This window comes from Capra hircus (genome assembly GCF_001704415.2).
Source record: "Capra hircus breed San Clemente chromosome X unlocalized genomic scaffold, ASM170441v1, whole genome shotgun sequence".
Classification (NCBI taxonomy): domain Eukaryota; kingdom Metazoa; phylum Chordata; class Mammalia; order Artiodactyla; family Bovidae; genus Capra; species Capra hircus.
This window is the reverse complement of record NW_017189517.1, coordinates 5,164,857-5,191,187: the sequence shown is the minus strand read 5'-3', so window position 1 is coordinate 5,191,187 and position 26,331 is coordinate 5,164,857.

Genomic DNA, 26,331 nt, shown 5'->3' with positions numbered 1-26,331 from the left:
CTGCTTTTGAATATGCTATCTAGATTGGTCATAATTTTCCTTCCAAGGAGTAAGTGTCTTTTAATTTCATGGCTGCAATCACCATCTGCAGTGATTTTGAGGCTCAAAAAAATAGTCTGACACTGTCTCCACTGTTTCCCCATCTATTTCCCATGAAGTGATGGGACCAGGTGCCATGATCTTAGTTTTCTGAATGTTGAGCTTTAAGCCAACTTTTTCACTCTCCTCTTTCACTTTTATCAAGAGGCTTTTAAGTTCCTCTTCACTTTCTGCCATAAGGGTGGTGTCATCTGCATATCTCAGGTTATTGATATTTCTCCCGGCTATCTTGATTCCAGCCTGTGCTTCTTCCAGCCTATGGTTTTACATGATGTACTCTGCATATAAGTTAAATAAGCAGGGTGACAATATACAGCCTTGACATACTCCTTTTCCTATTTGGAACCAGTCTGTTGTTCCATGTCCAGTTCTAACTGTTGCTTCCTGACCTGCATACAGATTTCTCAAATGGAAGGTCAGGTGGTCTGATATTCCCATCTCTTTTAGAAATTTCCACAGTTTATTGTGATCCACACAGTCAAAGGCTTTGGCATAGTCAATAAAGCAGAAATATATATTTTTTCTGGAACTCTCTAGCTTTTTTGATGATGCAACGGATGTTGACAATTTGATCTCTGGTTCCTCTGCCTTTTCTAAATCCAACTTGAACACTTATTTTGGGGATATCATCTTTAATAGCCACAATCACTTCTGTTACTGTAGCAGCAGTTTCATTGTCTCAACAGGTGCATACTGCTCAATATGTTGACACTATGTCAAAAAATGTCTCTTTAACATTGGCAACTCAGCATATTATAGACAGGAAACTAGAGATGAGGGTAGATGCCTTAGAAGAGGCAATAATGTATATTGGGACTGAGTTGCAAGCTCTTAAAGTGAAAATGGTGCTGTCATGCCACGCTGATTACCGGTGGATATGTGTGACATTTTGAAAGTAAACGAGACGGATTATGAGTGGGAAAAGGTTAAAAATCATATTTCAGGTGTTTGGAACAGCTCTGATATTGGCCTGGACTTAAGAAATCTTCATAATCAGATACAGACCTTGGAACACTCTCATTTGGATTTTACTGCCACTGGAGCCGCTAATGACTTTTTCCACACTTTCTCTAATTTTATTTCTGGAAAAAATATTCTGTCTAATGTCTTCAGTTATGTTGTCATTGGTGCTTTAATTTTGCTTCTTTTAATCATTCTTCCTTGTATTGTCAGGATTCTTCAGCAGAGCATTCAGAAGCTCTCGACTAACCTGCACCTGATTATATTAAAAAACAAAAAAGGGTGATATGCCGGGGGCCAGCGTGAGGAACTCCACTCATGGCAAAGATCATGAGGAAGGAGGCTTGGCATACGCAACGGCGTGATCAAGCCTCAGGAAACCCCCTGTTCCTGAGCATCTATCCCAAAACCAGAGTCTGTTTTATGCTCTCACCTACACCTCTGACTTTACGGGGGGCTCTCCCCCATAACCGTTTCTCTCGGAGAAGGAGTTAACGTGCAGCTCCAAGTCAATAAAAATTACTGGGCATGACAAGAGTGTTTCAGCTTCGGACTCTTCTGAAGGTTATCTAGCCCGCCCGTATAGGTTCATCTGGCCACGTGTGATTGTTTACAGCCTCCCAACCCGAGAGGCACGAGATGTTTTAGATTTACTAAAGGCAAATTCTTTGGGGAAATTGTCAGGATAGTGGGTTGGTTAGGAATTATATTGGTGAAGGTGTTTTGTTTTGTTTTGTTTTGTTTTTTTTCATTTGTTGTGCCAATAATTACTGCTAATTCCCTGCCCTGGGTGTGACAAGGGTGTCTCAGGTCAAACCTCTCTGCTGACAGACTAGCTTGTGTGACAGGATTATCCATACTCCAGCCACTGCACATGATTGTTTACTACCTCTCAACCATAAACAGCACAGAGAGTTTAGGAGTATTTTGAGAGTCTTAATTAGCATAGGGCTTTTCTCATTGTTGAGTCAATGATTGCTGCCAGGCCTCCATATCCTTAGGCACCTGGGAATATATTAATCAATGTATTTGGAATATAGAAAAGGAAATATAGTAGTTTTAAGTTTAGCAATATTAGACTTTTTGAGTTAATGAATTTTCTCTTTTGTAATAGATCACTGTACTTTGTTATAAATCACTGTGTCCTTGCTATGTAAAAATGTAACATTATCACTATCTTAAGACTAAATAGATCTTAAGGGGAACATTGGTGAAAGGATTTTCATTTGTTGGCTTGATGTTTGCTGCTAAATCTCCATGTTCCCTGCCCTTATAATGAATATAACTAGCCTATAGGAGAAATAAGTATTAACCTTTAAGATTAATCATGTTAACCTTGGGTTAAATAAATTCCTTTCTTGATTGTAACTCACTACACCCTCACCCTATAGGAATGTAACTTTATTTGGAGGGTGGTGCCTGGTTTAAGAAAAAACACCCTTGGAAGAAATAATTCTTTTGGTTATCATAAAGAAAGGATCATAAAATGTCAGCAGGTTTCAAGGCCAGGAGATGATGTAAAATCCCTAAGACCTTTTTATGTGAAGCACCTGATTTTGATAAAGGTCAGGACTGCTCACCCCCACATGACTCTGTATTCATCCCTATGTGTAACAAAAGGTATATAAGCAAACCCAAAAATAAATAAATTGGATCAGTTTCCGGAAAGACTGATTCCCTCGTCGTTCTTTTCTCTCCTACTATTTTCTGGCCGAATTCCCATCTGGTGCATGGGTACCCACCAAGCCTATTAATTTTGCCTGGGCTTCTAAGATCAGACACGGGGGGGCATCAGTGCCTCCTCTCCTTCGGGAGAACAGGAAGACACCTGAGGCCTACGTAGGTGGTGATTGGTATTCCATGTGAACCAAGTTATTCAGCCTCTTTTTCTCTGCTAATTTTCTAATCTCTCTATATATCTGTAATTAAATATGTATTTTTCCAAGGACGCCGACTCCGTCCCCACCTTAGAATTCCCTGGATCCACAGGGGCTGGACCCCGGCAATCTGGAAGTTCACGGTTCATGTATTGCTGAAGCCTGGCTTGGAGAATTTTGAGCATTACTTTACTAGCATGCAAAATGAGTGCAACTGTGTGGTAGTTTGAACGTTCTTTGGCATTGCCCTTCTTTGGGATTGGAATGAAAACTGACCTTTTAGAGTCTTTTGGCCACTGTTGAGTTTTTCAGATTTGCTCACATATTGAATGCAGCACTTTCACAGAATCATCTTTCAGGATTTGAAATAGCTCAACTGGAATTCCATCACGTCCACTAGCTTTGTTCATAGTGGTGCTTTCTAAGGCCCACTTGTCTTCACATTCCAGGATGTCTGGCTCTAGGTGAGTGATCACACCATCGTGATTATCTGGGTCATGAAGATCTTTTTTGTAGTCCTATTACATAACACAAATTATAATAAATTGCAATAATTAAGACAATGTATTATCAATGCAGGGATAGACAGGACAATGTATTAGAGTTAGAGAGCCCAGCAACTAATGGGATGGAACTGAACATCAGGAAACTTGGTGTATAGCAGAGGTGGCAGTAAAATTCAGTGGATGAAAAACAAGATTGTCAGTAAATGCTGCTAGGGCATTTGCTTCCCATATGGACAAAATCATACGCTACTTATAGCATTCTCAAAAATAAATCACAGCATAGTCAAAGATAAATTCCATATGTATTAAAATAGAAATGTTTAAAAAAAGAAGCAAACTTTAAAGTCTTTAGATGAAAATATAAGAGAATAGCTCCATGATGTCCACGTCTGAAAGGATTTCTTAAGCAGAATAAGCACAAACTACCAAGGAAAAGATTTGTAATTTGACTGCATGAGAATTTGAAAGCATTGTACAATTAAAATAAAATCTTGAGAAAATAAAAGATTAAACCACAAACTTGGAAAAGAACTGTGTGAAGCATATTATGCATAAATATTAGTAACCACAATATATAAAAAGCTCCTAGAAAAAATTAAGAAAATACTAGACAACCCCAAAGAAAACAGGGGGAAAATACATAATTAGACTTTACATAAAAGAAGTGATGGGTCTGTATTTGTTGGTATTTATGGACTGTGAAGAAAGCTCAGTGCCAAAGAATTGATAGTTTTGAACAGTGATGTTGGAGAAGACTCTAGAGAGTCCCTTGGACTGCAAGGAGATTCAACTAGTCCATCCTAAAGGAGATCAGTCTTGGGTGTTCTTTGGAAGGACTGATGATAAAGCTGAAACTCCAGTACTTTGGCCACCTCATGCAAAGAGTGGACTCATTGGAAAAGACTCTGATGCTGGGAGGGATTGGGGGCAGGAGGAGTAGGGGACGATAGAGGATGAGATGGCTGGATGGCATCACCGACTCAATGGACATGAGATTGAGTGAACTCCAGGAGTTGGTGATGGACAGGCAGGCCTGACGTGCTGTGATTCATGGCATTGCAAATAGTTGGACATGACTGAGAGACTGAACTGACTGACTGACGGATGAAGAGATGCTAAGCAAATTAAAGCAATACAGTAGCATTCATAGCCATCAGATTGTAAAAATGAGAAGACCTGATACTTCCTTTGAAGGATTATAGGCCAGTTTCTTGTTAAATTGAAGATACAGATACTATTTGGCTCAGCAATTATTTTTCTAGGTATCTCTCACAGGTAAAAATTTATAGTGGGGTGATTATGTGCCAGGAACTGTTCTGAGTGGTTAATGAATTCTCTCAGTTAACATTCACAACAACTGCATTAGTTAGGCACTGTTATTGTCCCTATTTTACAGACAGCAAACTAAGAAAGAATGAGATTAAATAACTTGCCCAAGTATGCTTAGCTAATGGGGTTTCCAGGTGGTGCTAGTGGTAAAGAACCCACCTGCCAGTGGAGGAGACATAAGAGATGTGAGTTCAATCCGTGCATCAGAAAGATCTCTGGAGGAGAGCATGACACCCTACTCCAATATTCTTTCCTGGAGAATCCCATGGACAGAGAAGCCTGGTGGGCAACAGTCCATAGAGCCACAAAGAGTGGAACAAGACTGAAGCAACTTAGCGTGCACGCAGGCATGCTTAGCTAATAACACCTGAATTAAAACACAGGAAGTCTGGTGGGAATGCAAACTAGTACAGCCACTATGGAGAACAGTGTGGAGATTCCTTTAAAAATTGCAAATAGAACTACCTTATGACCCAGCAATCCCACTGCTGGGCATACACACCGAGGAAACCAGAATTGAAAGAGACACATGTACCCCAATGTTCATCGCAGCACTGTTTATAATAGCCAGGACATGGAAACAACCTAGATGTCCATCAGCAGGTGAATGGATAAGAAAGCTGTGGTACATATACACAATGGAGTATTACTCAGCCGTTAAAAAGAATTCATTTGAATCAGTTCTGATGAGATGGATGAAACTGGAGCCAATTATACAGAGTGAAGTAAGCCAGAAAGAAAAACACCAATACAGTATACTAACACATATATATGGAATTTAGGAAGATGGCAATGACGACCCTGTATGCAAGACAGGAAAAAGGACGCAGATGTGTATAACGGACTTTTGGACTCAGAGGGAGAGGGAGAGGGTGGGATGATTTGGGAGAATGGCATTCTAACATGTATACTATCATGTAAGAATTGGATCGCCAGTCTATGTCTGACGCAGGGTGCAGCATGCTTGGGGCTGGTGCATGGGGATGACCCAGAGAGATGTTGTGGGGAGGGAGGTGGGAGGGGGGTTCATGTTTGGGAACGCATGTAAGAATTAAAGATTTTAAAATTTTAAAAATAAGAAACAAAAAAAAAAAAAAAAAGAAAGAAAGAAAGAAAAAAAAAAAACAAAGCACAGGAAGTCTGGCTCCAAAGTCTGCATTCTTAGCTAGCACTATCAGATATCTTTCACACACAAATGCTCAATATTGTTTGTAATAATAAAATAATAATAGTGATAATAACTATTGTTATTAAGAAAATTATCAAAATGTTTCAGTATAAAATTGCTGAATAAGTTTTTAATCGTCATATGATAGAACACCACATGCAAATTTAAATTAATGAAATAGATCTACAAATATTAACACAGATCTCAAAACATAAAATTAAGTGATAAACCTGTGGTTTTGCACCTGCAAATTCAACCAGCTGAGGATTGTGTAGGACTGCAGTATATATTTAGTAAAAGAAATCTTTGTATAAGTGGACTCATGCAGTTTGCACCTATATTATTCAAGGATCCACTGTGGTGGTCACTCTTGGTTGAGTTTAGGGAATGAGATTATGGGGTCAGGGAGGAATTTATACTAGATAAATTCAACTATAATTCAACTGAAAGGAAGTTTCAACTAGATTTTTAACATTTTATTTCATTAAAAATCTCAAGCAAACTCCTGCAACACAACAACAAAAAGGCTAACAACTTAATTTAAAATTGGGAAAAGGGCTTATATAGACATTTCTTCAAAGAAGGTATACATGTTGACAAGTACACAAAAAGATAATATCATTTGTCATTAGGGAAATATAAATCAAAGTCATAATGCAAATTAAAGCATCTTCATACCTACTAGGATGACTATAATATTAACCACAAATATTGGTAAGAACGTGGAAAAATTGGAACCTTTGTACATAGCTTGTGAGAATTTAAAATGGAGTAGCTACTATGGAAAACAAATTTGATAGTTTCTTAAAATTTAAACATAGAACTACCATATGACCTACAAATTCCACTCATAACTGAAAATATTGTATTTTTGGGCTCCAAAATTACCACAGATGGTGACTGCAGACATAAAATTAAAAGATGCTTGCTCCTTGGAAGAAAAGCTATGACCAATCTAGATAACATATTAAAAAGCAGAGACATCAATTTTCCAGTGAAGGTCCATCTAGTCAAAGCTATGGTTTTTCCAGTAGTCATGTATGGGTGTGAGAGTTGGACCATAAAGATTGCTGAACACTGAAGAACTGATGCTTTTGAACTGTGGTGTTCGAGAAGACTCTTGAAAGTCCCTTGGACTGCAAGGAGATCAAACCAGTCCAGCCTAAAGGAGATCAGTCCTGGGTGTTCAATGGTAGAAATGATGCTGAAGCTGAAACTACAATACTTTGGCCACCTGAGGTGAAGAACTGATTCCTTGGTAGAGACCCTGATTCTGGGAAAGACTGAAGGCAAAATCTGGAGGGGTGGCATAGGATGAGACGGTTAGATAGCATCACCAACTCAATGGACATGAATCTGACCAAACTCCAAGAGACAGTGGAAGACAGAGGAGACTGGTGTGCTGCAGTCCATGGTATTGCAGAGTTGGACACGACCTAGTAGCTGAACAACAATAAAGATAACGGCTTCTATATTATTTGTATTTTCTGTATTCTTGAAATGTTTCAAAATTATACATATCAATGGTAGATTTATTCAGAATAATAAAATAAATACACTATTGGAAAGGAAAAAACACTCTATTTTGGAAAGTTTAAGATATCTGGGCATAGGGACTTCATTAATTCACTGACCAATGATATCACAATTGTGCATGCTAAGTTGCTTCAGTTGTGTCTGACTCTTTGTGACCCTATAGACCCTATGGACTATAGCCAGGCTCCTCTGTCCATGTGCTTCTCCTGGCAAGAATACTAGAGTGGGTTGCCATTTCCTCCTCCAGAGGATCTTCTCGACCCAGGGATTGAATCGCTTCTTTTATGTCTCCTGCATTGGCAAGCGGGTTCTTTACCAGTAGAGCTACCATATTAAAATTAATGAATTGATGCAACCTAGATCCACTCAAGTAATTTGGAAACAAGAAATGCATGTTTTTATGTGTGCAGACGTTTTAAATTCATTTGACTGTCAAGCAGAAAAGGGTCAAACACCTTGACAATCTCAGCATTTTGAGGAGAAAAATACATTTAAATTTTAAAAGGCAAGCAAAACAGATGTACTACATTTACACTGTTCTTATTAGAATTGCAGGCTATGAATCAGCAGGAAAGAATGCTATCCAGGCTACTTCCAAGTCTATGTCTAATTGTGTGAAAATTCTTTGTATTTCATGTCCTATCCATATATTGTACAATGAAGAGGACTTTTTTGACATGAATTTTTATAAGAGAAAATTAGCTAGTTGTTCGTTTTCAACTGTTTGATGTTCTTGAAACAACTAAGCTTATGTTTCTATGGTAATAAAAAGAATAACTGAGAAATAGTTTTTCAGTGTGTCATGTTGATAAGGAAAAATTCGGATTGGGTACAGAACTGAATTGAGATTGTGTCTCTATCATTTTTTAACTAGGTGATATTGAGTCATTTGCTTGCTTTGTCTACTTCTCCATCTCATTATATAAAAAAGGAATGGGTTGACATTAGTTCATCTCATTTTATAAACTAAGTTATAAACGATTCCAGAATCTTAAGTAAAAGTCAATTTAAAAGAGAATTTTATATGGGGAATACTAGTTAGGTCAAATAATGCTTTTTTTTTTTTTTCTATTTGCTTCTGGACACATTTAAATAAAAGGATGAACACAATTAAGAGGAAGTCCAAACTAATGGCAGGTTCATGATAAGCAAACGCTTTTAATTATACAAAATATTATGTGGCAGGTTTTGGTTTTCATACACCAGCCTATTTGCTTGTTTTTTCCATTGCAAATCTCCTTTATGCATACCCCAAAAATTAAGAAAATATTTTTGTTTTGTTTGACTTTGGATTTTGTTCTTAGAAGGCTGTGTTTTTCCTACAAAAGTAATAAGTTGAAATAAGGCAAGCAGGTATACATTATTCTATAGCAGCCCTGTCCAATAGGAAAATAATGTGAACCACATATGCAATTTTAAATTGTCTGATAGCCACATTAAAAATTTAAAAAAATAAAATTAATAAAATAAAATAAATGAAACATTTTAATGATGTAGAAATGGAAACCCACTCCCGTATTCTTGCCTGGAGAATTCCATGGACAGAGGAATCTGGCAGGCTAAAGTCCATGGGGTCGCAAAGAGTCAGACATGACTGAACGACTAACACACACACACACACACACACACACACACACACACACACAGAGTTTATTTTATGCAATATCTGTAAAGTATTACCATTACAACATGTAATCAGTATAAACAAAAAATGTATCAGTGAGATATCTTGCATTCTTTGTTTTTACTTAGTCTTGGAATCTGATGTGCATTTTATAGTTAGAAAACATTTTGCTTTGAATTAGCCACATTTGGAGAGCTTGGGTTTACCGTATTGGACAGTATAGGTCTAGAAAAAGGTTGCAGCATGTTTTAAAAAAATGATATAGCAAAAGTTATCTCCAGCCTTTGCATGCCATTAGGTGATTAGTGTGGGCAGTGAAACTCTTTGCCTCAGATTGGAATTTGAACCCACATGGCTGGGACTCAAATTCAGCCAAAACCCAAGATACTTAATTTCAGAACCTAATGAAGCTCAAGTTCTTGATATCTCATCACAGAAAGAATTCAGTGAGAGACAAATTAATAGGTAAGAAGTGGATTTATTCAGATTTGCAGAGAATCACACTCCACACACAGACAGAATGTGGTCCATCACAGAGGGCGAGCGTGGCTGTGAAATGTGGTGTGGTTAGTTTTTATAGGCTGGGTAACTTCATATGCTAATGAGTGGGTGGCTTATTCCAACTACTTTTGGGAAGGGGTGGAGATTTCCAGGAATTGAACTACAAGCACCTCCTTGGTGGTTTGATAGTGCCTGTAACTGTCATGGTGCCTCTGGGAGTGTCATTTAGCTTGCTGATTGAGAATCAAGGACTTGCTTGCCGTTTTGGATGCATTTGATTCTAATCAGTTTATGTTGTGTCCTTGGGCTATGTCACTCTTTCAGAAGTTGTACTCTGCCCCTTTCCCTCCTGTTACAGAAATGCACTCATTTGTATAAAGAGGCCAAGCCAGTTGTTGAAGGAAAGATTTTTAGTACATCTTCTGCTCTTCAAGATTCATATGTTAGGGAGATCTCTCAGAGTAGACAAAAATGGCAAAGTTAGGGCTTACTTGCAAGTAATTTCAATGTGGAGTAGTTTTGAAAAATTAATTTTTGCCAGAGGTGATTTTGTTGCAAACTTCAAATTAACTTAGTTCCAATGAATTTGATTAGTTGATTATTTGAGCACAGTGTCACCATATCTGACAGAGGCTGTTGGCAGAGGATGGAGGACGATTTGTCATTTTCTTCTTGCTGGGATGTCCCCTAGATGTAGTGTGCATGATGGAAATAAGTAGGTTGCAGGCAGGACTTTCATATTAGTATGTGGTCTTTTGTAAACTCAGAGGTGGCTCTCTGGGGTCTTTCAGCTTCCTTAGACACAAAACTAAATGAGAGTCTAAGAAAACTTAGTTGTCAGAGAGTTCTCAGATAGTCCTATGCCCTTATTTTATAGTAGAGTCCGTCAGGCCATCACTCAAGAAAGTTTCCTGTCTTAATTTACAATCTCACATATAATAAGAGTAATTATGATGATGTTATCCTCTGCTTTTATTTCATTTTCACTTTTGAAATCCCCTTCACATATATTATTAATTTTGTTTCTGCAGACTTTCTTCAAGTTAAAGAATGAGGTCTATCCATACTTCCTAAGACCATGGATATAGAGAAAATCTTTTCAGGTCCCTGAACCTCACTCTTCTTATCTTGTAATGTGAATAAAACCACCTTTCTCACATAGTCTTAGATTTAAATAAGACAATGTATTTACTATCTTATATACAAAATGCATTACATATTGTGTGTGATCATTAGATATTAGTTGCCCACCTCAATAGAAATTTAGAGTAAGAATTTAGCAAATTTTATGGTAATTTTTAGACATATTGCAATCATAACAGCTAAGGTAAACATTTTGGCATATAAAATCATAGACTCATAGAACTAGAATGATCTGAGATTCTACGCAGTTACATGCTTTGAGGAGCTACCATATGCCAGGCACTGTGCCAGGCACAGTTAATATAACCTGCACTGCAAAAGACAGAGGCCGAGGAGGGAAAGCTGTGTGCTCCCAGTTACATGGTTAATATATAATGACAGTGGCACAAAGATATAGATGTTCTTATCTGTTCAGTTCAGTCGCTCAGTCGTGTCCGACTCTTTGCGACTCCATGAACTGCAGCACGCCAGGCCTCCCTGTCCATTACCATCTCCCGGAGTTCACTCAAACTTACGTCCATTGAGTCGGTGATGCATCCCAGCCATCTCATCCTCTGTCACAACTTTTCCTCCTGCCCGCAATCGCTCCCAGCATCAGAGTCTTTTCCAATGAGTCAACTCTTCGCATGAGGTGGCCAAAGTACTGGAGTTTCAGCTTCAGCATCATTCCTTCCAAAGAAATCCCAGGGCTGATCTCCTTCAGAATGGACTGGTTGGATCTCCTTGCAGTCCAAGGGACTCCCAAGAGTCTTCTTCAACACCACAGTTCAAAAGCATCAATTCTTTGGCGCTCAGCTTTCTTCACAGTCCAACTCTCGCATACATACATGACCACAGGAAAAACCATAGCTTTGACTAGATGGACATTTGTTGGCAAAGTAATGTCTCTGCTTTTCAACATGCTATCTAGGTTGGTCATAACTTTTCATCCAAAGAATAAGCGTATTTTAATTTCATGGCTGTAGTCACCATCTGCAGTGATTTTGGAGCCCAAAAAGATAAAGTCTGACACTTTCCACTCTCCCCATCTATTTCCCATGAAGCGATGGGACCAGATGCCATGATCTTCGTTTTCCAAATGTTGAGCTTTAAGCCAACTTTTTCACTCTCCTCTTTCACTTTCATCAGGAGGCTTTTTAGTTCGTGTTCACTTTCTGCCATAAGGGTGGTGTTATCTGCATATCTGAGGTTATTGATATTTCTCCCAGCAATCTTGATTCCAGTTTCATGGCAGTGAAACTTGATTCATGGCAATCCCATGAACAGTATGAAAAGGCAAAATGATAGGATACTGAAAGAGGAACTCCCCAGGTCAGTAGGTATCCAATATGCTTCTGGAGATCAGTGGAGAAATAACTCCAGAAAGAATGAAGGGATGGAGCAAAGCAAAAACAATACCCAGTTGTGGATGTGACTGGTGATAGAAGCAAGGTCCAATGCTGTAAAGAGGAATATTGCATAGGAACCTGGAATATCAGTTCCACGAATCAAGGCAAATTGGAAATGGTCAAATAGGAGATGGCAAGAGTGAATGTCAATATTCTAGGATTCAGTGAACTAAAATGGGCTGGAATGGGTGAATTTAACTCAGATGACCATTATATTTACTACTGCTGGCAGGAATCCCTTAGAAGAAATGGAGTAGCCATCATGGTCAACAAAAGAGTCCGAAATGCAGTACTTGGATGCAATCTCAAAAATGACAGAATGATCTCTGTTAGTTTCCAAGGCAAACCATTCAATATCACAGTAATCCAAGTGTATGCCTCAACCAGTAATGCTGAAGAAGCTGAAGTTGAATGGTTCTATGAGGACCCCTTTTAGAACTAACATCTAAAAAAGATGTCCTTTTCATTATAGGGGACTGGAATGAAAAAGTAGGAAGTCAAGAAGCACCTGGAGTAAATTTGGCCTTGGCAAATTTGGCCTTGGAATACGGAATGAAGCAGGGCAAAGGCTAATAGATGTTCATGTATGTTCAGGCAGTTTTTATGACATTACTTCCACCTTTTCCTCCCCTAAACTTTTAACATTCTGTTATTTAGGCCATGAATCCACAGAAACAGCACATTGAAAGTAAGTTGAACAGTACATGAGCCAGACATACTGACAGCAGTAGTGACAGTTGGCATCCAGGGCTCAAAGGAGGAAGCAAAAACACTGCATTCTTATAGTCTATGACAGTCTCTTATGCTCACAAGCATGACCCTGGGTCTTCTAAAAATAGAGTTGGACATATTAAAGAAACAAAAAACTCTAAGTCAGAAAGATTTTCATCAAAACTGTTAAAGTAACATGACACTTGAAAGATATTGGACAAATCCAGTCAAATAGTTTTCAGTTGCTTTTTTTTTTTTTTTTAAGTGAGTGGGAGGCCCCTGACCTCCCAGGTCAGTGGGAAAACTTCCATATAAGTTTTCATTTGATGAAACAGTTCCAAATACTTACACGCGCACACACACACAGTGTATGTGTGTGTATATATGCATACACATATATGTGTCATATGCCATATGTCATATGTGCTATCTATTTATCTATCTATCTAAGCACCGATGCAGTTCAATTACTTTCTGTTTCTCTGCAAACCTCCCCTGCTCCCTATGTCCCTTTGACAACTAGGCTGGGACACTAGATTAGTTTCTAGGATCTCTAGGCTGAGCACATGACTTGATGGGCCAAGGAGATTCTCTGTCTCAGGAATTTATATTGTGTATAGAGGTATACAGAGACAAAAAGTGGCTAGAAGTAAGTCATCAGAGAGCAGTACCCTGGAGAGGAACTTCATGAGTTCCTGTTTAGCTATTCTGCATGTGTGCATGCATGTGAAGTCGTTTCAGTCGTGTCTGACTCTTTGCAACCCTATGGACTGTAGCCCGACAGGCACTTCTGTTCATGGATTCTCCAGGCAAGAATACAGAGTGGGTCACTTTGCCCTCCGTCTAGGGATCTTCCCGACTCAGGGAACGAACTCTGGTCTCCTGCACTGCAAGCACATTCCTTATCATTGAGCCACCGGGAAAGCCCATTCAGTTCAGTTCAGTCACTCAGTCATGTCTGACTATGCGACCCCATGAACCGCAGCATTCAGCAATCCCGGAGTCTATCCAAACTCATGTCCATTGAGTCGGTGATGCCATCCAACCACCTCATCCTGTCGTCCCCTTCTTTTCCTGCCCTCAATCTTTCCCAGCATCAGGGTCTTTTCCAATGAGTCAGTTCTTTGCATCAGGTGGCCAAAGTAATGGAGTTTCAGCTTCAACATTAGTCCTTCCAAAGAAATCCCAGGGCTGATCTCCTTTAGGATGGACTGGTTGGATCTCCTTGCAGTCCAAGGGACTCTCAAGAGTCTTCTCCAACACCACATTTCAAACGCATCAATTCTTAAGCGCTCAGCTTTCTTCACAGTCCGACTCTCACATCCATACATGACCACTGGAAAAACCATAGACTTGACTAGATGGGCTTTGGTGACAAAGTAATATCTCTGTTTTTTAATATGCTGTCTAAATTGGTCATAACTTTCCTTCCAAGGAATAAGCGTCTTTTAATTTAACGGCTGCAGTCATCATCCGCAGTGATTTTGGAGCCCCCCAAAATAAAGTCAGCCACTGTTTCCACAGTTTCCCCATCTATTTGGCATGAAGTAATGGGAGAAATATCAATAACCTCACATATGCAGATAACACCACCCTTATGGCAGAAAGTGAACACGAACTAAAAAGCCTCTTGATGAAAGTGAAAGAGAAGAGTGAAAAAGTTGGCTTAAAGCTCAACATTCAGAAAACGAAGATCATGGAATCTGGCCCCATCATTTCATGGGAAATAGATGGGGAAACAGTGGAAACATGGTCACACTTTATCTTTTTGGGCTCCAAAATCACTGCAGATGGTGATTGTAGCCATGAAATTAAAAGACGCTTACTCCTTGGAAGAAAAGTTATGACCAACCTAGATAGCATATTCAAAAGCACAGACATTACTTTGTCAACAAAGGTCCATCTCGTCAAGGCTGTGGTTTTTCCAGTAGTCATGAATGGATGTGAGAGTTGGACTGTGAAGAAAGCTGAGCACCAAAGAATTGATGCTTTTGAACTGTGGTGTTGGAGAAAACTCTTGAGAGTCCCTTGGACTGCAAGGAGATCCAACCAGTCCATTCTGAAGGAGATCAGCCCTGGGATTTCTTTGGAAGGAATGATGCTAAAGCTGAAACTCCAGTACTTTGGCCACCTCATGCGAAGAGTTGACTCATTGGAAAAGACTCTGATGCTGGGAGGGATTGGGGGCAAAAGGAGAAGGGGACGACGGAGGATGAGAAGGCTGGATGGCATCACTGACTCAATGGACATGAGTCTGAGTGAACTCCGGGAGTTGGTGATGGACAGGGAAGCCAGGTGTGCTGCAATCCATGGGGTCACAAAAAGTCAGACACAACTGAGTGACTGAACTGAAATGAATTGAAGTGATGGGACTGGATGCTATGATCCTCATTTTCTGAATATTGAGCTTTAAGTCAACTTTTTCACTCTCCATTTTCACTTTCATCAAGAGGCTCTTTAGTTCTTCATTTTCTGCCATAAGGGTGGTGTCATCTGCATATCTGAGGTTATTGATATTACTCCTAGCAATCTTGATTCCAGCTTGTGCTTCCTCCAACCCAGCATTTCTCATGATGTTTTCTGCATATAAGTTAAATAAGCAGGGTGACAGTATACAGCCTTGACATACTCTTTTTTCCTATTTGGAACCAGTCTGTTGTTCCATGTTCAGTTCTAGCTGTTACTTCCTGACCTGCATATGGGTTTCTCAAGAGGCAGGTCAGGCGGTCTGGTATTCCCATCTCTTTCAGAATTTTCCACAGTTTATTTTGATCCACACAGTCAAAGCCTTTGGCATAGTCAATAAAGCAGAAATAGATGTTTTTCTGGAACTCTCTTGCTTTTTCCATGATCCAGAAGATATTGGTAATTTGATCTCTGGTTCCTCTATCTTTTCTAAAACCAGTTTGAACATCTGGAAGTTTATGGTTCATGTATTGCTGAAGCCTGACTTGGTGAGTTTTGAGCATTACTTTACTAGCGTGTGAAATCAGTGCAATTTTGCAGTAGTTTGAGCATTTTTTGGCATTGCCTTTCTTTGGGATTGGAGTGAAAACTGCTACTCTAATTCCCATCCTTCCCAATATTGGATTATCTATTTTCCTTTAATTTGGTGAGTTATCCTAGTACCTCCCAATGAAAGTTTGAAAGTTTAGTCACTCAGTCCTGTCTGACTCTTTGTGACCCCATGGACTGTAGACTACCAGGCTTCTCCATCCACGGGATTTTCCAGGCAGGAGTACTGGAGTGGGTTGCCATTTCCTTCTCCAGAGGATCTTCCCAACCCAGGATCGAACCTGGGTCTCCCACACTGTAGGCAGATGCTTTACCATCTGAGCCGCTCCCAATAAATCATGTTTAAGTTGCAGAAAAGCTGCTTAAATGAATTGCAGCAAGGCTCCTTAAAGTCTCAGGTCATGAATGTGATTTGGTCAAAGTCACACAATGAGTGGTTAAAAACTTGGGAGAATGACAGTTTGTTGATCACCAACCTGGTCTCTATAGCTAGATGCACATCCTCTCCCCCAATGTGGAAATCCTCTTTTTAGAATCATTGTAAATGAATGATTCTGAATGATTCTGGATGGATGAGATATCATTTTCTCAGGCAAACACATAACTGAGGGTTAATAATAAGCAAGGACTTTGTCATTCTTATGCTTAAAACATATCTATGTAATGCAAATATGTTCTTTGCATAGTATTTTCTCTTCCAGACTTGCTCAAAGAAAATGATAAATTGGGTTGCTTTCCTTGCTTTGGCACACTAAACCTGCTGATACCTTCCTACTTGAGGAAGGGATGTCCTTCAGCTATCTATCAGGATTGTCCTGGCTTTGCTGTAATAACAAACAAATCCTGAAATTTCAGTGGCTTAGCACATACACATACTCTTATTTACATATGTTCGTCTCATTTATATGTGCTCCATCTACTCTGCAGACCAGTTCCATTCCAGAAGTACTTCAGGGAGGCAGTTGGTTTCCATCTTGTGGCTCTGCCTTCTCAACAAGAAGCCTCTGTGATCACACTGAGGGTTAAAACCAAGCAAAGGCTTTTCACTTCCTTGCTCTAAAGGAACAATGCATTTTACTCCTGCTCACAACAGTGGTTTACATAGAATTTTTGATACCTGAATTTGATAATTTTGAAATTATTTCCAGTAGTAATCATTGCATAAAATCAATAAGAAAAATGGCCAGAAAATAAAGCAACCCAGTGAACTTGTTTCTTTGTGATTTTCGTATCAAGTCAAAGTAAATAAAAAGTAAAATATTTTATTGTAAGTTCATGGATTAATACTTTATTTCTATACAAGCATAACTTTTGAAAAGAGAGAGAAATTACAGCTACATATTGGTATGATCCAGTAATATATAACAACCCAAAATAGTGTTATAGTTTGTCACTTTGATTTTTGCAAATTTTCCAATGATTCATCAAAATCAATCTTCTCATATTTATGCTTACTCATAGTTGATTTAAGAATAACATTTGTTAGCTTCAATTTTAAAACTTAAATAATACATGGCAACTTTATGCATAATCAGGAAACACCTTAAACATAAGGATAAGCTTGGTATAGATTTTAAAAATCTAGTTTCACAGTTAATTGTAGAGATTATAATACTATCCATGTCTTTGTTCCTTTAGGATTGATTCCATGAGGCTTTCAGTATTTCTGCAATCAAAAAAAGTTTTAAACAAAAATTAAATTGTCCATGGTCACACAGAATGAGAGATTTGGGATAACTCAGGTTCTAGGTCTGTCTTCACAATCACTGTGCTATAATGGTTTATTTGGTATCCACTGCTTAAACATAGGGAAATGTATTGAATAATACCAAAAGAGACAAGAACTGTGCTCTGAGAAGCTTAGATGATTCCAAACTCTGACAAATTCCTATTTGTGTAGCTGAGTCTGTGTGTCAGAGCCGACTGTTATACCAGACAATTCTCCAAAATGACTTCCATGTAAAATATAGTATTTCTTAAAGAATAAGCAATAACTAAGTGCTGACTTGAGACTAAGATATATACTATTAATAGTCAACAGTAACCACAGCAAGTGGGCTTTCCAGGTGGTTCACTTGTAAGGAATCTACCTGCCAAGCAGGAGATGTGGGTTTGATCCCTGGATTGGGAAAAACTCCCAAAGAAGGAAATGGCAATCCACTCCTGTACTCTTTTTTTTTATTTTGAAGGTGAAAAAGTTTTACTCCAATACTCTTGCCTGGGAAATCTCATGGACAGAGGTCTCTGGCCGTCTACAGTCCATGGTGATGCAAAAGAGTCAGACACAACTTAGAGACTGAACAAAAACAACAACAAATGACAGCAAACATTTCCAACTTTAGGGTCGCCAATTTTTTCATGGAGGAATGATACATTACTGACTGTATTTTAGAATTGCTGAAATGAGGTGATAGGTTGGTTTTAAGCAATGTGCACTATGTGTTTCCACCACTATGAAAGTGAAAGTGAAAGGGATTTCCTGGTGGCTCAGACGGTAAAGCATCTGCCTACAATGTGGGAGACCCAGGTTGGATCCCTGGGTCAGGAAGATCTCCTGGAGAGGGAAACGGCAACCCACTTCAGTATTCTTGCCTGGAAAACCCATGGACAAAGGAGCTTGGTAGGCTACAGCCCATGGGGTCGCAGAGTCAGACATGACTGGCCCACAGTCAATTTAGCAGAATTAGTCACTTGATGGTGATTGGTGGTTTAGTCGCCAAGTTGTGTCTGACACTTGTGATCACATGGACAGAGGAGCCTGGCAGGCTACAGTCTGTGGGATTCTCCAGGCAAGAATATTGGAGCGGGTTGCCATGTCCTTTTCAGAGCATCTTCTCAACCCAGGAATCGAACCTGGGTTTCCTGCATTGCAGGCAGATGATTTACCAGCTGAGCTATGAGGGAACTGGTCACTTGGGCCTCTTCAATTGCACGGGATCTGGAAAGAGTGGCATAGTGATTTTCAGTGTTTCAGCAAGGCCCGCCAGCTCTGTGATGCAGTTTGAGCAGGATATTTCCAGGCAAGCTGTGTACAAGGGCAGCAGCGGGTATGTGTAGACTCAGAAACAGCTCAGGGAGCAGTGAGTCAGACTCTGTTGGGTCTGGCAGAGATTATGAAGCTAGAGACACACACTTTAATGGACACAGTTTTCTAAATAAGGGGACTTAATTTTCTGATTGCTTTCAGGGCATCTTTCAAGTCTCAGAATTCAGTGCTACCTTCTAGGGTTTGGCTATACCCCTGATAAGTTGAATCCTGTTATCTATAACAGATATAATTGGCAAAATATGCACTAATATAGTATTCCAAAATGTGTTTGTTAAGAATCACCGGGGACAACTTGTTAACTTACATAAGTTACCAGACCTTTCCCCCAGGAAATTCTACTTCTATAGTTTCTGGGTTGGGGCCTAGGAGTCCATAACAAGTACAATAGGTCATTTTTATCTTCAAGCAATTTTGGAGAACACTGTGGTAGTCATGAGTACCGTCTCTTCAGTCAAACAGACCTCAGTTTGACTCCTTAAAGTTTTAGTTTCCCTGAATCTAGAGAGGATAAGTTTTAGCTGTTCATTTCTGACAGCTTCTTGCCTGACCAAAGACAGTCCCAGAACTCTTCAACCACTGCTCTGGCTCATTTGATACGTGTGGTATAGTAAGTAACAGAACAAATTTTCTTAAGTTGTCTGTGGGGGTAGGTTGGAGGATAGAGATCTATAAGGTAGTGTTTCAACATAACTGGGAAGAGAGGCACCATAGTTTAAATGAATTTCCCAGTTGCATTTAACATGCATTCCACACCTCCTAAATCCATGCATTTCAATGTTGCCTGCACATGGAATCACTAGGGTAGTTTTTTTAAAAAAGAATGATGTCTGGGCCCCAGCCCTGGAGGTTCTCATTTAACTTTTCTTGGGTGTGGCCCTGATACTAGATGATTTTTAAGCTCCCAAGGTGATTGTAATATTCATCCAAAATTTAAACCTACTCCCCTAGATTGAAAACCAGTGACCCATGACTTCCACCTGGCAAGACAGTGATTGGAATTTATCCTATAGAAAAGCATGATAACTTGTAGCAGTAGGAAGTATAATCAAGATTTCGCTTGAAACCAGGGTAGACTAGCACAAGTTATGGTGATCCGTATTTGCATACAGATGTCGGATCAGTATTCCCAGATCTGAAAATGCTTAAAGAACTTGAAAAAATATTGGCATAAAGAAGACAATATGAAATAAGTAAACAACAGTGTAATCTCATACCTGGAGGGACTGAAATAATTGATAGTGAACAGAAGAGGGTACTCTGACATAAAAATCATATTGCATCCTGGTTTTCAAATTAGGCATGAGATGAAGGCTCAGCATGAAAACAAGGTGGAAGCCCCATTTGTGAAATCTAGTTTTATTAGTTCAGCAAGTGATCAAATACCCAACTAAAAGTAGCTTAAACAATGTGTTTGTTAATCTCATATCTGGAAATGGGGGATAGGCAATTTCAGGTTAATCTAGCTAAATGATTTCAGGGCTGTTGACTGGCTCTTCTATTCTATGAATATCTTTCCTTTCCCTTCATGCACAACAGATGCCTGCCACAGCTCTAAGCATCCTGTCTTTGCAGTTACATACAAAAGCAAGAAGAAAGAATTTAAATCTGAACTACTCTATCTTCATGAAGATTTTTTTTTTTTCTGGAGCCCCCTAACCCTTCAGCCCCTGCAGACTTTCCTTATGTTTCACTGGCCAAAACATGCCAACCTCAACATTCAGTTCAGTTCAGTTGCTCAGTCGTGTCCGACTCTTTGCGACCCCATGAATTGCAGCACACCAGGCCTCCCTGTCCATCACCAACTCCCGGAGTTCACTCAAACTCACGTCCATTGAGTCAGTGATGCCATCCAGCCATCTCATCCTCTGTCGTCCCCTTCTCCTCCTGCCCCCAATCCCTCCCAGCATCAGAGTCTTTTCCAATGAGTCAACTCTTCGCATGAGGGGTCCAAAGTACTGGAGTTTCAGTTTTAGCATCATTCCTTACAAAGAACACTGAGGACTGGTCTCCTTTAGAATGGATTGGTTGGATCTCCTTGCAGTTCAAGAGACTCTCAAGAGTCTTCTCCAACACCACAGTTCAAAAGCATCAGTTCTTTAGCACTCAGCTTTCTTAATAGTTCAACACTCAAATCCATACATGACCACTGGAAAAACCACAGCCTTGACTAGATGAACCTTTGTTGGTAAAGTAATGTCTCTGCTTTTGAATATGCTGTCTAGGTTGGTCATAACTTTTCTTCCAAGGAGTAAAAGTATTTTAATTTCATGGCTGCAATCACCATTTGCAGTGATTTTGGAGCCCCCCCAAAACAAAGTCTGACACTGTTTCCACTGTTTCCCCATCTATCACTATCAAAGAGGTATACATATGTGCATGCTAAGTCGCTGCAGTCATGTCCAATTTTCTGTGACTCTATGGACTATAGCCCACCAGGCTCCTCTGTCCATGGGATTCTCCAGACAAGAATATTGGAATGGGTTGCCATGCCCTTATCCAGGGTATCTTCATGACCTGGGAATCGAACCCAGGTCTCTTATGTCTCCTGTATTGTCAGGTGGGTTCTTTACCACTAGTGCCACCTGGGAAACCCCGTTAAAGAGGTATGGAGTTAACTTATTGTCTTAGATCATGTTTCATTGCCTGGGACCCTTACATTACCATCACATAGCTTTGCCAAGGAAAGAGGGAATGAATATCAGAAGGCTTTGTACAACATGGCTGACTTTAAGTTGAATTTAAAAGATCAGGATGTAACCCTCTTTATATTTTCCCTGTCTGAAAAGTGTTTGGTCTCAGGATCTGGAATACTTTGCCCAAAAATGATGACTGGGGTGACATTGGCAAGGAGCCAAACAAATTATTACAGTATTAAATACTGAGTGTTGTATAAATCAGCAAAATTGCTAACCAGAGTTCAAAGTACATGTCGATTATGAACAAAGAGTGATGAAAGACATGTCCTCATATACAAAGAGACTTTGTAGGAAATGGTTCAGCCAGCCGGAAAGTTTATTTTAATGGCTGCCATTAAAATGTTGGGTTAAAAGCTACCAAGATGTATTTTCATACACACAAACACACAAACACTCAGAAGCACACAGAGCTTAGGAGGGAATTTGCTCCTGTTCTTGTTTGGAGATGCTTATCCTCATATGTAGGGATATGTTGGGGTCAAGCAATCCCTCATTTAATCTGTTTTTATTTTTCTGTTCCTCTTTACATGAATTTACATGGCTTTAAGAATCTCATCTGAGTGAGTAAAGCCAACAGAAGTGGGCTGTTGTATATATTTGATGAAATAAGGGATAGAAATCATGCACTGTGTTTTTATAATTCTGAGCTTACTTCCAGTAGTGACATTAACACATTGCATATGTCATTATAAGTATCTTCTAGTAAGTTTTTGGATTAATCTGAGAAATGATGAGAGTGAAAAAGTTGGCTTAAAGCTCAACATTCAGAAAACGAAGATCATGGCATCCGGTCCCATCACTTCATGGCAAATAGATGGGGAAACAGTGTCAGACTTTATTTTTCTGGGCTCCAAAGTCAGTGCAGATGGTGACTGCAGCCATGAAATTAAAAGACACTTACTCCTTGGAAGGAAAGTTATGACCAACCTAGATAGCATATTCAAAAGCAGAGACATTACTTTGTCAACAAAGGTCCGTCTGGTCAAGGCTATGATTTCCAGTAGTCATGTATGGATGTGAGAGTTGGACTGTGAAGAAAGCTGAGCACCGAAGAATTGATGCTTTTGAACTGTGGTGTTGGAAAAGACTCTTGAGAATCCCTTGGACTGCAAGGAGATCCAACGAGTCCATTCTAAAGGAGATTAGTCTTGGGTGTTCTTTGGAAGGAATGATGCTAAAGCTGAAACTCCAGTACTTTGGCCACCTCATACGAAGAGTTGACTCATTGGAAAAGACTCAGATGCTGGGAGGGATTGGGGGCAGGAGGAAAAGGGGGCGACAAAGGATGAGATGACTGGATGACATCACCGACTCAATGGACATGAGTTTGCGTGAACTCCAGCAGTTGGTGATGGACAGGGAGGCCTGGCATGCTGCGATTCATGGGGTTGCAAAGAGTCAGACAAGACTGAGCAACTGAGCTGAACTGAACTGAATTGAGAGATGATTACTGTCTGAGATTGCTTTTGTACTGAACTTGCTGAGAGCTGTAAAATGGAATTCTCTTAATTTAAATGTGAATGAATTTTGGTGACTTAAAAATATTAGAGATGGTTGTAGCTTCGTTGAGGCTTATCATTTCACCGAATAGGTTTAAATCCATGGAAACTTTGATTCATTTGAAAAGAATCAAAGAGAATAAGAGAATCACTTAAAAGAAGAATAAATCACCTTTTCTCTATTTCACCAAATACATCCAATAGAACACTAGCTCTACATAATATTTCGTTTAAAAAATCATTTCATGATTTTAACGGTTTCATGATTTAAATAGAAAATCGTCAGTTCAATACCCTTCTTGATGTGTCAATACATGTTAGAATCTTTGAAATTTTACAGCAGAGAAAGCTGCCAACCTTTTTTACCCCAGTGTTTTCTAAACATATTTAAGAACAGAATATTTTTTTTAATAACTGTGAAACAAATTTCCTTTGGAGATCATTTGAAAGATACTATACTCCTTGATAATTAGAAAAATGGTAAGACACTTTCAGAAATTCTCAGTCCAAAAGTCAGTCTTAGAGAGATTAAGTTAATAAAGCAAGTGAAGGACCAGAGGCAGGAAACAGTGGAAAGTGTTTGAAAAATTAACAATTAGTCCAGAGAAGAGATTCACATCCTTGTTGTGACAGGGGAAATGGAGCTGTACAGGTAATCAAGCAAGGGTTAAGAAGGGCCTAGAATGTTAGGTTAAAAAACTTGGATTTTTTTTTTTTTGGACCACGTGATGCAGCATTCAGGATCTTAGTTCCTTGACAAGGGATTGAACCCTTGCCCTCTACATTGGGATCACAGGATCTTAACCACTGGACCACCAGGGAAGTCCAAAGAGCTTGGATTTTCTTGTGAAGTATTAGTTATTGAAGTTTTTGAAATAGGGTACCTTTTATGTATTTCAAGAAGATAATGCTCATCAGCATGATGTCTGGATTGGTGGCATAAGACCCATTAAGAAGGTAATTGTAGTGGTCCAGATGAGAGATTATGGGGCATGAACATAGGCAGTAGCAATGGACTGTAAAGAAAGAACCACTTGGAAGAGTTACTGGAGAAGCAGAATCAGCAAACCTTGTTGATGCCATGTAATGTACATGGGGTTGCTAAAGATGCCTTCGATTTTTCCCTTGTGGTTAATTGGTAGTGTTGTTAATTAAAGAAGAAAACCAGAATATATTGAATGTAGATCATATATTACTCTCTGCTCAAACCTTCCCCAGGTGCCCATTGTACTCAGAATGAAATCTAACCCTCTTGGTCACTACACTCTGCCGCACAGATCTTTTGGCTTTTTCTTAACTGTTCTAGCCACACTTAAGGCTGTTCCATTGGCTATTCTCTTTCTTCTTGGAATACTCTTCTACCAAATTTTCTGATAGCGTCTTCTATCCTTTCATCCAGGTTTCTGCTCAAATACTGTTTAGTCTAATGGGCCTGTCTATATTATGATGTTCCACAAAGAATTGTGATGTTGTCTGTGGTTTATCATGTTAGTGCCTTTTTATTTTTCATTTGCTAAAAAGTTTGTCAGGAACATTTTTTTTTTAATTACCCAAAATATTTTCTCTATTTATTGAGAAGGTTTTCTCATCTTTTAAAATTTTATATGAGGGTGATGTCAGCAACATGGCTGAAGAAGACATCCTGCAGTGTATCCCCCCTCTCCAACATCAACAATTCTGTACCTATCCAGGAACAAACAGAAGTCTTTGTGGGAACTGTGGGATCCAGCACCATACAACAAGGGAACTGTGAAGAATCTCACTCACCTATGCATTTAATAATTGTGCATTGACCTCAGTCCTGGCTGTGGACACTGCAGTGATTCAGAAACCAGCTGAATCTCAATCACCATATAGGAACCCCTGGAGAACATTGTCTTAGACAATCACATACAGGTGAGAACTTTTGTGGTAGTTTTGGTTTCCATCAGAGAAGTTCCAACACAGTTGGAGCCAAAACTCCCCCAAAAACCAACCAAATAAACACACCCAGATGACTTTGGACCCATTGGAGGAGAGCAAGGGCACCAGTTTGACTTTATCCATATCACGCCTCCCCAAAGGTGGCACAGCTCAGTGCCAAGCAACACTTTCTCAGCCCATGATTTCTCCTGCTCGGGAAAGTGAGAACATAACTGAGCTTTCCCCTAGATATATGGGACATTGCCAAAGAGGCCTATTTTTATCATATCCTGGTATCCAGAATCCTAATTCATAAGCTGCATAACTCTTGGTTGGGGGGTGGAAAGAGGCTGGGATAGCAGCAGATAGCACTCTCAAAGGGCAGTAGAGGGACATGGATCCTGCTAATTGCTTCTCAGACTCCATCGTTAAGTTCTATCAAGATAATAGAATGGTGGTTTCCAGGAACTGGGGATAGGGAAAATGGGAAGATTTTCACATAGGTACAAAGCTCCAGACTGGTGATTATACTTATGTGCTCAGTCCCTCAGTCGTATCCATCTCTTTGCAACCCCACGGAATGTAGCACACCAGGATCCTCTGTCCATGGGATTTTCCAGGCAGGAATACTGGAGTGGGTTTTCATTTCCTACTCCAGGGGATCTTCTTGACCTAGGGATTGAACCTGTGTCTTCTGCATTCTCAGGTATATTCTTTACCACTGTGCCACAATACTGTATTGTATACTTGAAAGTTGTTAAGAAAGTATATTTTAAATGTTCTTACCACACAAAAGAAGTGATAATTATCTGATATGATGAGGGTATTAACTAAACCTACTATAGTAATCATTTCACAGTATTCAAATGTGTCATAACATGCATGTTAATTTTACACAATGTTAAATGTCAGTTACATTTCAGTAAAATTGGAAAAAAAGGAAATGTGGTATATATGTATATACAATGGAATATAATACAACCTCAGAAAAGAAGGAAATCATGTCACATGCTTAATTTTGATTCATCTTGAGGATATTATGCTAAGTAAAATAAGCCAATTACAAAAGGACAGATACTCAAAATTTCCTGGTGTTCCGGTCAGTGCTTTCTCTATCGGGGGCCCAGGTTCAGTACCTGGTAGGGGAACTAAGATCCCACAAGCTGGGTGGTGCAACCGAAACAAAACAAAATGAAAGGACAGACACTGTCCTTTAGATACTTCTATTCATGTAAAATATCTTAACTTGTCAAATAATAAAAACAAAAAGTAGAAAGATGGTTGCCAAAAGCTGTGGGCAGGAAGGAGGGAAAATTAGTGTTTAAAGA